The sequence below is a fragment of the Urocitellus parryii genome, chromosome 11, assembly GCF_045843805.1.
Source record: "Urocitellus parryii isolate mUroPar1 chromosome 11, mUroPar1.hap1, whole genome shotgun sequence".
Lineage (NCBI taxonomy): Eukaryota > Metazoa > Chordata > Mammalia > Rodentia > Sciuridae > Urocitellus > Urocitellus parryii.
The window spans coordinates 24,960,562-24,973,071 of NC_135541.1; positions in this window are offsets into that span (position 1 = coordinate 24,960,562).

Sequence of the window (12,510 nt, forward strand, 5' to 3'; positions counted from 1 at the left end):
GCTTTAGCATAGAGATGTGCCAGTTTGTCTGGTGGAGACAATAACTCTCTGGCCCGGTCTAGACAATAGCTTGATTAAAGGTATTAATGTAGTGCCAGGCACAGTGGCATTCGACTATAATCCTAGCTACTCAAGGGGCTAAGGAGACTTGAGCCCAGGAGTTGGAGGCTAGCCTGAGCAATATAGTTCACTCCATCTCAAAAAAAAAAAAAAAAGTATTAATATCACTAAAGAAAGTGCCAGTCAGGAGGGAGTGGGTAGCCAAGGAAGCCAGAGATCAGGGAGAGTTGCCAAGGTAATCATCCACAGTTTCCATCATAGCACTCTCTGGGGACAAAAATGCTGGTCTAGGAAGAGGGGAGATGGAGGCATCATTCTTTGAAGCCACCCAGTTCATCCCCCACTTCACTCATGCTCTGGATCACCAAGCAACCCTTCTGATAAACCATTCTGTTCCCCATGTAGATCCGCCCACAGGGAGTGAATGCACTCAGCAGTGAACAGGAAGATCCAGTCTGCTTCAAAGCCCTGCTTCCCCTTATAAATTAATGAATTGGCATCTTATTTGAAATATCAGTCTCATGAGCCTGGTTAATGTGTGTCTGTTCCATAGAGATGCTGCTGCTTTTAGGACTAACAACTGTGGTTTCTGAGCTGATGTCTGGACCCAGAATGGTGATAAATTCACCACAGTAACAAATGCTACCCTAGGGATATCCAATTTAGTTGCAATATTTAAAATTTCCTTTATTTTTCTTAAAACTTTTTTTTGTCCATAGAGGCATTTTATTTGTATTATCTATTAAATCCCTGGAAACAGAATCCCAGGATTTTCCATCCTGTATATTTTTGTGTTGTTTCTTTGTGGTCTGTATGCCAGCTGACGTTGTCAGTATAATGAAACCAAACTGACAGGAGGGAGCAGATTTTTCTGCCATTTTTCAAGACCTTTGCACATCAAATCTGGGGATGGTCTCTCCACACTTGTTTAGCCTGCCTGTGAGGCTCACAACAATTTTTCCAGCTCCACAGTCATCAATAATTTCAAATCAGCAATGTATCTTTTCTTTTGCATCATATTCAGAAATTGGAAAATGACTTGGGAGCACAGTCTAATATCATCCTGGCATTTTCCTGGCACAATGGTGCACACCTATAATCCTAGCCACTTGGGAGGCTGAGGCAGGAGGATCGAAAATTTGAGGCCAACCTGGGCAATTTGTCAAGATCCTGTCTCAATATAAAAAATAAAAAGTTTCAGGAATATAGCTCAGTGATAGAGTGCCCCTGGGTTTAATTCCTAAGGCAAACAAAACAAAAAACATCCAAACCCTGGCATTTGCCTCTTTTCTTCAGCATTTTTTTTTTTTTTTGGTATGGGGGATTGAACTCAGGGATACCTGACCCCTGAGCCACATCCCCATCCCTGTTTTGTATTTTATTTACAAACAGGGTCTCACTGAGTTGCTTAGCACCTCACCATTGCTGAGGCCAGCTTTGAATTTGCGATTCTCCTGTCTCAACCTCTGGATCTGCTGGAATTACAGGTGTGCGCCACCTCGCCAGGATTTTTCTCAACATTTTCAATGTTATTGAGAACATTATCTAGGATATTCATGTGCACATGTGCACCATTAGGTAGCATAGAAAGATGACAGAAAAGAAAGAGCTAAAACGTATCTTTAATATATTTTTTTTTCCGGTGCTGGGGATTGAACTCAGAGTCTCATGCATGCTAGGCAAGCTATCTACCACAAAGCTACATCCCCAGGCCCCTAAAACATATTTTTAATCACAATAATACACATGCATAGTTTTTAAAAATATCAACTAAACATATGACAACATTAAAAAAAAAACAGTCTTGGGCTGGAACTGTAGCTCAGTGGTAGAGTACTTGCCTAGCTAGTGTAAGGCACTGGGTTCGATCCTCAGTACCACATAAAAATAAATAAATAAATAAAATAAAGGTATTGAGACCCTGTCTCTAAATAAGAAATAAAAAAGGTCTGGGTGGTTAAGCACCTCTGGGTTCAATCCCTAGTACCAAAAGAAAAAACAAGTATAAGTAAGGAAATGTAGTATACTTGTAAACTACAATTAAAATATATATATATATTAAAAACAACAACTCAGTCTTCTGCCTTTTCCACTTCTGATTCCTGCTCCCAAAAGCTGTTTTGTTATTTTTTCCTAACACTTTCCATATTTTGAGCAACACAGATAATCTTTTATTTTTTTTCCTGGTTTTAAAATTTCTATTGATATCCTACAATAAAAGAAGATAGCTCTTATACTTCCCTTCTCTCCCTCTATACTTGGTCTTCTCTTATTCTTCCAGTAGAATTATAATTCAATTTTTCTTTTCTTTTTTTGGTACTAGGGATTGAACTTAGATTGAACTTAGGGACACTTTACCATTTAGCTACATCCCCAGCTCCTTTTATTTTTTTTTATTTTGAGACTGGGTCTACTTAAGTTGCTTAGGGCCTCACTAATTAATTTTTAAGTGAATAAATATTTATTCAAATGCTCATAGTATTTTGACTTTACAAGTATACTATGACTACATTTCCTTACTTATACTTGTTTTTTCTTTTGGTACTAGGGATTGAACCCAGAGGTGCTTAACCACCCAGGCCTTTTTTGTTTCTTATTTAGAGACAGGGTCTCAATGAGTTGCTTAGGATCTCGCTAAGTTCCTGAGGCTGGCTTTGAACTCGAGATCCTCCTGCCTCAGCCTCCCGAGGTGCTGGAATTACAGGCTTTCACCACCACACCTGGCCTTTACTTACACATTTTTATCAGAGTTAAATTGTCTCATTTTTCTTTTGCTTTGTCTCTATTATGAATTTAATCCTTCTCATTCCCACCAGAGCTAAAGGGAACACTCCATATGGTAAAACAAACCAGAAAATTAATCTACCAGTTATGTTTTTTTTTTTTTCTTGGAATCATTCTTCTTGGAAATTTTTGTCTTCCTGTACCAATGTGAACTTATTGGTCTGTTGACCTGCTTCACAATTGTCATCTTGTCACTTCCCTTCAACATGATCCTGGAAATTCCCTCTGCTTCTCTTTTGTGTTGTATCCCCTGTTTTCTGGAGTTCATCTTTTTCTGTTTTTGAGTTACTCACTTACTGTGGTGGCATGCATTCTCTACATCTACCTGAGAAAAAGTGCTCGGAAAGTAAAATGTTTGAAACTTGCATTTTTAAGATTGTCTTTATTGTACCCTCACTTTTTGTTGATAATTTGGGTATGAAATACTAGAATAGAAATTATTTCCCCTAAGAATTTTATGGATATTGCTGTTCTTTTTCCTAGTAACCAGTTATTATTGAGAAGATTGACTTCATTTGCTCTACAAACCCTTGTATGTGACCTGATTTTCTTTCTGGAAGCCTTTAGGGCTTATTCTTTGCCCTTGGCATTCTGAATTTTTTTCAATGATGTGCTTTGGTGTAGGTTTGTTGTAATAAAGAATTTGACTGCCCTTTGTCTCCAGTTCCTAGGAAATAGCCTCTAAATCCTTGGTCTTTCCCCAAGTATTAGGAGTGTCTTCATTATTCATGGTGGGCACTCTGATGGTTTATGCTAATAAAGTGACTCAAGGTGGGCCCATAAGTAGTTTAAGACGACTCTTGATGGGGGCTAACCATGCCAGAAGACCAATCATTTGACTAGCAGGTTTTGGCTTTGTGCCATGTGATATCAGTCTGACCTCAGAGCTGGGTGCGGGAGATTGAGTTCAATCATGTCTATGCAAGGAGTACAATAAAAACTCTGGATACTGAAGCTCGGCTGAGCTTTCCTGGATAATAAATTTTATTATTTCACATCAATATGCCAGAAGGATGATTTCATGGGAAGAGAACACTGAAAGCTTTGCAGTTGGGATGCTCCAAGACCTTGCCTTATGTGTCTGTTTTGGGGGTTCATTCTGATTTGTATTGTTTTTGCTAAAATAAAATGGTAGCCACTTTCCAGGGTATAGTACTTGCCTGAGTTTTGTAAAGTATTCTAGTGAATTATTGAAACTGAGGGGGTAATGGGAAGCCCTAAACTGGTCAGAAGTACTTGGAAATCCCTGAGCTTGTAGCTGTTGTCTAAGTAAGGATTAGATAGAACAGAAAGAAATTAAAAATAGGAAGAAAGGAGACAAAAGAAAGGGCAAGGAAAACACAACTTTAATCTAAAAGCCTTGTGTTCCAAATACTTTTCCTCTCCAAGCCAGTTTTGTCTCTCAGACTTGTCCCTCTACAACTCATTTCTTCTTCCAGACCTGTCACTCCCAAATTGCTGGGAAATCTACAAATCTTCATTCATATTTTAGTGTTACTGGAAATTCATTCACTTATGATTATTACCTTGTGCACTGTTAATTATCCTATGTAATAAATAGATTAAGCAAAGACACACACACACACACACACACACACACACCTACCAGGGATTGAACTCCTGGACACTCAATCACTGAGTCACATCCCGAAACCTTTTTGTATTTTATTTTAGAGACAGGGTCTCACTGAGTTCCTTAGGACCTCCTTAAGTTGCTGAGACTGGCTTTGAACTCCAGATCCTCCTGCCTCAGTCTCCCGAGCCACTGGGATTACAGGCATGCGCCACCGCACTCGGCAAGACAGATATGTTTTAAAGAATCTACTATAATCTAGGGTACTTTCCAATGTGATCAGATAATGGAGACTATGTCAACCTAAGGATCCTGAAAATTGCCAGACCACCATAAATCATCTTGTGAACACCAGACTGATACAATCCCAGTATACTTTCCCATGCCACTCCCTCACCATGTTCCCTTTAAAAGAAGAAACCGAGGATCCCAAAAGTGCATCTCACACTTGAGGTGGATGGCCCAGATTCTCTCTTGAGTCTTTCTTTGCTTTCCTAAATAAATCTCTCTCTGTGCCTCTGACTGACTCATCCTTAAATTCATTTCTGCAATTCCATTTATCCTGAATTGAGGTTCCCCTCTTCAGGAACCCCTTGGATCTCCTCCTTCAGACACAAGGACGGCCTTGTGAAGACTGTGCTATTAGGTTAAGTTCAGCTTAACTCCAGATAGTCTCAGAATTGCATTGCATCATCCTTTTGCATTCTTTGCCTTAAGCCTTTAATTCTGGAAATCCATTTACTCTACAACTATTTCTTCAAAAAATTTCCCCAGGCCTTTTATTCCCACCCTCTCTTTCTGAAACTCCTGCTAGTCCCTTTTTTTCCCCCTTCTCTCATCTCTCTCTACCTGAGTATTTTGTTAGACTTTCTAGGAGAGTTTCTCAACTTCCAATCCTATTGCCTTAAAAAAATTTTTGCCTGTTATATTTTTTAGTATTTAGAACTTTTTGTTGTTGATATTCCATATTTATAGCTTTCTGTTCCTTTTCTGTGAACACAATGGTTTGCCCTTTTCCCCCTGAGGCTATTAATAGTTCCTATGTTAATTATAATTTTTTTTCTTTTTTAGTACTGGGGACTTAACCCAGAGGCTTTACCACTAAGCTACATTCCCAGCTTAGAGAATTTTTATTTTTTATGATGAGACAGGGTCTCACTGAGTTGTTGAACTTATGATCCTTCTGCCTCAGCCTACCCAATCACTGGGATTACAGGTGTGTGCCATTGCTCCCAGCTGTTAGTTATAAATTTTGAAAGTTTACCTTGCTTCCTTTTTTCTTTGTTTCCACTGAATTCTCCCCTGTGTGTTTGGCACTGTATTTTTTGTTAGAAGCCTACATCAAATGTGTAATCATCCTTGCTGTCCGTTTTTATTTATACTAAAGATTGAGGCATTAAAAACTGAGCAGAATGCAGTGATGCTCACCTGTAATCGCAGCAACTCAGGAGGCTGAGTCAGGAGAAAGGCAAATTCTGGGCCAGACTGCCTCAAAATAAAAAATAAATAAATAAATAAAAAGGACTAGGGATGTGGTCCAGTAGGAAAGAGTCCCTGAGTCCCTAGTATGGTGTGTGTGTGTGTGTGTGTGTGTGTGTGTGTGTGTGTGTGTGTGTGTGTGTGTTAGGGGAGGAGCTAACTGAAAGGTCCATATGCTTGTGTTTGGGGTGGAGGGTGTTAATTATTGAGCTTCACTACAGGGCTACTAGGCAGGTACAGGGCAATCTCACCAGGGGAACTCTTAGCTCTCAATGCCTGCATGTCTTTCCGTTTTCCTATAGAGGTGTCCTCTACCCTACCAGGGCAAGATTATAAGCCTGGTTGCTAGTCTTCTGGGAGCCAGGAGGAGAAAGAGGATGAGGGGATCTTATAGTTCAGCAAATCCCTCCCCCCCCCCCCCAGCTCATTTCAGTCTGTCACTCCTACTCTCAGCTGCACCTGGCATTTCCAAATCCAGAGTGTCTCAATTCAGACTATTTCCTGCCAGGTGGGTAGAGCCAGTCACCTGGCTACAAAGGTCAAGGGGGGAGATTTAGGAGACTAACTCCTTATACTTTCACCCATTTTGCTCCTTTTGGATGCTTCCTACAGACCTGCCTTCAGAGGTCGTCAGTGCTTCTGAGCTGTGCTTGGGTTCAGATGTAGTAATGGACTTGCTTCTTTTTATTTAAATTTTTTTATAAAAAAAATTTCTTGTAGTTGTAGATGGACAGAATGCCTTTATTTTATTTGTTTTTGTTTTTTTTTATATGATGCTGAGGATCGAACCCAGTGCCTCATGCATGCTAGGCAAGCGTTCTACCAGTGAGCTACAGTCCCAGCCCACGGACTTGCTTCTTGTTGACACTTTTCTCTTCTCACCATTCCTACCATAAGTAGTTACAATTTCTTCTTTCTCTCACCTTTTGCTAATTCGTCTAGTCCTTATCTGCCTGCTTTCCAGCTTGGCAAGCTTTGTGGTCCTCTCTCAGTCGCTGTTGTTTTCTCTCTTTTTCTTCTTAAGTTGAGAAAAATTAATATGATTTTTTTTTTTAATGAGACAGGGTCTTGCTATGTTGCCCAGGCTGGACTCTGGAGAGCTCAAATGATCCTCCTGTCTCAGCCTCCTAAGAAGCTGGGACTATAGGTGTGCACCACTGTGGCTGGCTTACCCTTTTTAAAAGCTGAGATAAAATTCACGTGACATATCATGCACTCTTGTAACCATTTAAAGTGCAATTCAGTACATAAGGTTAAGCACAGTCACTACTATAAATCTAGAACATTTTCATCAGCCCAAAAAAGAAACACTGTACTCTGGCAACTACTTATCTCCGTTGCTCTGTGTCATAGCTTTCCCTTTGTGTTTGTCTTTCCTAAGCATGTTTCCAAAGTTCATCCATGTTTAGGCATGATTTAGTATGTCATTCCTTTTTATGAATGAATAATATTCACTGTATGGATTTATCACATATTGTTTATCCATTTACAAATCAACTGACGCTTGGATTATTCCCATTTTTTGGCTATTGTGAATAATGCTGATGTCAACATTAGTCTATATAAAGTTTTTTGAGGGAGGTTTTGAGAATTGACCCAAGGCCTTGCACGCTACCACTCCCAGCCCCTAGTGTACAAGTTTTTTTTTTTATGTTTATTTACTTTTAGTTGTAGTTGGACACAATATCTTTATTTTATTTATTTATTTTTATATGGTGCTGAGGATCGAACCCAAGGCCTCACACATGCTAAGCAAGTGCTCTACCTCTGAGCCACAACCCCAGCCCCCTAGTGTACAAGTTTTATTTGAATATATGTCTTTGATTCTCTTGAGGATATACATAGCAGAATTTCTGAGTCATATGGCAACTGTTTTTCACAGTGGTTGCAATATTTCATATCACACCAGAAATGTGGAAAGGTTCCAATTTCTTCACATCCTTGCCAATGTTTGTTATTTTCAGGTTGGTTACTATTATTACTACTATAGCCATCTTTATTTGGTATTAATTGATATCTCATTGTGATTTTGGTTTGCAATTCTCTAACAACTAATAATGCTGAACATCTTTCCTATTTTTTGGTGGTGCTGGAGATTGAACCCATGGTCTCATGTGCTCTAGGCAAGTACTCTACTGCTGAATTATATCTCCAGCCCATTATCTTTTCATGTACTTATTGGACATTAATATATCTTCTTTGGAGAAATGACTATTCAAATACTTTGCTCATTTTAAAATTGGGTCATCTTTTTGTTGTTGAATTGTAAGAGTTTATTATAGTCTGGCTACTAGACCCTTACATTTTCTCCCATTCTTTGAATTGTCTTTTCACTTTATTATTAGTGTCCTTGGATGTGCAAAAGATTTTAATTTTAGTGAAATCCAACTTATCTATTTTTGAAAGCTTACCTATATTTATTATTCTTTAAGCAGAAAGTAACTTGGGAACTATATCTCCATTCCCAAAACTTGCTGAGTTACTTTTCAAATGGCTTTATAACTCAACTATTTTTTTCTTCATTACTTGTGAGTTTTGGTGTCATAGCTGAGCATCTATTGCCAAATCTAAGGTCGTGGACTTACCCCTATGTTTTCTTCTAAAAGTTTTATAGGGGCTGGAGATGTGGCTCAGCGGTGGCGCGCTCGCCTGGCATGCGTGCGGCCCGGGTTCGATCCCCAGCACCACATACCAACGGAGATGTTGTGTCCGCTGAGAACTGAAAAATAAATATTAAAAAAAATTCAAAAAAAAAATAAATAAATAAATAAATAAATAAACTTTAAAAAAAATAAATAAATAAATAAAAGTTTTATAGGTTCAGATCTTATGTTTAGGTCTTCAATCCATTTGAGTTAATTTTCATTATGGTATGAGGTATTGGCCCAACTTCTATTTCTTCTTGTTTGTGTGAGTTTAGACTTTTACCCCCAGTACTGGGCCTGGCACACATTTTAGCAAGTGTTCCACCACTGAGCTACATCCTCAGACCATTTTAAAATTTTATTTTGAGGGGCTGGGGATGTGGCTCAAGCGGTAGCACGCTTGCCTGGCATGCGTGTGGCCCGGGTTCGATCCTCAGCACCACATACCAACAAAGATGTTGTGTCCGCCGAGAACTAAAAAATAAAAACTATTAAAAATTCTCTCTCTCACTCTCTCTCCTCTCTCACTCTCTCTTTAAAAAAAAATTATTTTGAGACAGGGTCTTACTAAGTTGTTTAGGCTGGCTTCGAATTTGCCATCCTCCTGAGTCAACCTCCTGAATATTGTGTGCCACTACACCCAGATTACCCCCCCTTATCCATTTGCTGTTATTTGAATGGAATTTCAGGAGTGAATGAAAATAAATACATGTGATCAATCCTCATATTTAGTCAGAAATCTGTTCTTTTTTTCAAACTGCAACAATTCTTACTTTCATTAGGCAGATTCCTGAGCCATGTGGTCTGAGAAGGCTTTCTGGAGGAGGGAAATTTGATCTAAGCCTTAAAAATGTCTAGGATTCCAGTAGAAGTAAAGACAAGAAGGTGGGAGAGGGTGAGAAGGGAGAGTTGGGGGTTGGGGGAAGGGCTCTGCAGTCAGCACCAGAAGAATTTAAATAAAGTCTGGTTTCTCATCCTATATCCTTGGCTCTGGTTCACCTGCTTGCATTTCACTGCAAAGCAGTCCTTTCTTTAGGTTCTGAGAACTTTGTACCTCCTTCTATAGTCAATACAAAGATGAGGCCAGGCCCAGAGAAAGAAAAGCAGCTTTCAATAACAAGAAGAGTCAATAGAAAACTTCCCTGTTTGCAAGCTGTAAACTAAACTGGCTTATACAGACCCTCAGTTTTCTCATCTGTAAAGTAGTTCAGCCTATCCAGAAGCACTACTGAAGAATTAAATTAAACTATTTGCAATGTATTTAGCACAGTGCCTGGCCCAGAGGAGAGTTTCTAAGAAGTCAGGGTTTTTTTGTTTTTGTTCTCTCTCTCTCCCTCTCTCTCTCTCTCTCTCTCTAAAATATTTTTAATTGTCAATGGATCTTTATTTTATTTATTTATATTCAGTGCTGACACTTGAACCCAGTGCCTTACATATGCTAAGCCAGCACTCTAACACTAATCCACAACCCCAGCCTCAATTTTTTTTCCTCCTCTTTCTTGGGAGATTTAAGGTAAACAGTCTGGTGGAGTTTTTTTGTTTGTTTGTTTGTTTTTGTACTGAGAATTGAACGGGGTGGGGGAGCTCAACCACTAAGCCACATCCTCAGCCCTTTTTATGTTTTTATTATCGACAAAGTCTCACTAAGTTGCTTAGGGCCTAGATAAGTTGCTGAGGCTGGCTTGGAACTCAGATTCTCCTGCCTCCACCTCCCAAGCCACTGAGATTCTAGGTATGCACCACCATGCCTCTCTAGTAAAGTTCTAACCAAAACTGAATTCCTGGCTAAGGAGCTAGGACTGAAGCTGGAAGCAGGAAATTGCAGGAGTTTTGTGAGGAAAGACTGACACAGATGTACCTGTGCTTTGGAAGAATCATTTCCAGAAGAGTCCAGGTGTAATGCAGAAGGGAGTGTCCTGAACCCCATCTGATGGGCTCCATTTTCTGCTTTGTGTCCAATACATAAATAATTGCCATCAGAGTTTCCCCAGTGGGCTATGAGGTTTTTTTTTTTAATATTTATTTTTTAGTTATAGTTGGACACAATACTTTTATTTATTTATTTTTATATGGTGCTGAGGATCGAACCCAGGGCTTTGCACGTACTAGACAAGCGCTTTACTGCGGAGCCACAACCCCAGCCCCTGGGCTATGAGTTTTGTGAAAGCTTAATCCCTAACACAAACTTGAGTTTACAGTTTGCCTTTTTTTTTTTTTTAATGGGGGTGTTACTGGGAATTGAGCTCAGGGCACTCGACCACTGAGCCACATTCCCAGCCTTATTTTGTATTTTATTTAGAAACAGGTCTCACTGAGTTGCTTAGTGCCTTGCTTTTGCTGAGGCTGGCTTTGAACTCACTATCTTGCCTCAGCCTCCCAAGCCACTGGGATTACTGGCATGTGCTACCAAGCCCATCTCCAGTTTGCCTTTTTAAAGAGGGACCCAATTGCAGGGTGGAGAAGGGCTAATGTCACCAGCCTGAGGTGCTGTATGGGGGGTGAGATGGGTTTTTGAGAGGCTTTGGAGATTTTGGTAATGAATGAAGTCTACTAGGGCCTTTTGGCACTGTCCCTCACAGACACATAATTCCAAGTGCCTAGTGCCTGAGAATTTTATTTATATTTATATATATATATTTTAGAGATTGAACCCAGAGATTCTCAAACTATTAAACCACTTTCCCAGCCCTTTTTTATTTTTTATTTCAAGACAGGGTCTTACTAATTTGTTTAGGGTCTTGCTAAATTGCTGAGACTGGCTTTGAACTTGCAATTCTCCTTCCTCAGCCTCCTGAGCCAGGTGGAGGTGGGGATTACAGATGTGTGCCACCATGCTCAGTGCCTGGGAACAATTGTGAAACTGTAAGGACTCTTTAAGAAACTCTTGCCATGAGTGATGACAAACGCAGTCCATTCTGCTGAGTGCTGGGCTCTGGTACAGGTAGAGGAAGAGAATCACCTGGAAATGACTTTTTTTGTCCACTAGAGGGAAACACAGGCTAGAGAGATTGGGAGCCCAGGAGACCTGAGGTTGAGGAAACCAAGGAGCTAAGTCCCTAGGATTTGAGTGACCTAGTGTTAGTGCTGTCCTGGAGTTGACTTGTATCAGCTTGGTGGGAGCTAGTTGTTGCATTATTAGAAATCATGTTGTTAAACATGATCATTAAAAATTAAATAATATATGGGGATAGGGTTGTAGCTCAGTGGTAGAGCACTTGCCTAGCATGTGTGAGACCCTGGGTTTGAGTCTCAGCACCACATATAAATATAATAAGGGCCCATTTACAAGTGAAATAAATATATATAAAAATTAGGTTATGTAAACTTACACTTAAAACAACTAGATTAAAAACAGACTCCAAACTCATCATTTCCTAATTGTTTTACTATACGATATGTATCTGTTATGGTGGAAGTACTACATAATGCTATGCATTCAGCTTTGATAGCTTAAAGTTGGCTATGCATGATATTTATTCCATGGAAACCCACAGATACTACAAATCAGGGCTCCCTACCCTCCACCCCCACCCCCAGTTATTAAACACTGCCTAAGCCTTTCCCACATCAGGTGTTGTGCAGAGGGCATGCACTTTTGTTCCAAAGATCTGACCAGAGACACTCAGAGATGTCTGTGTGGAAGGAGCACCCCATTTCTGCAGGCAGTGGCTATTGGGGGGTCCCATTGCAGAAGGCTGGCCCTGCTCAGGCTTTGTGACAGCTGCTCCCTCTACCTAAAATCCTCTTATGCTTCAGTGCTCAGGCATGCCTTTCTACTTGACTAGCAAGGAAGTGAGTTTCTAGCTCTTGCAGCACTAGAAAGGGAGCTTGCTGGGGATTGGAGAAACCCCTGCCTAGATCTGTATCCCCAGGCCTGGCTCAAGTCCCTGGGACTAAATACTGGAGCAGTTACACAGAATACTGCAGAATAAGAAGATCAGGGCTGTACCACCCCTTAGCTGTGTGACC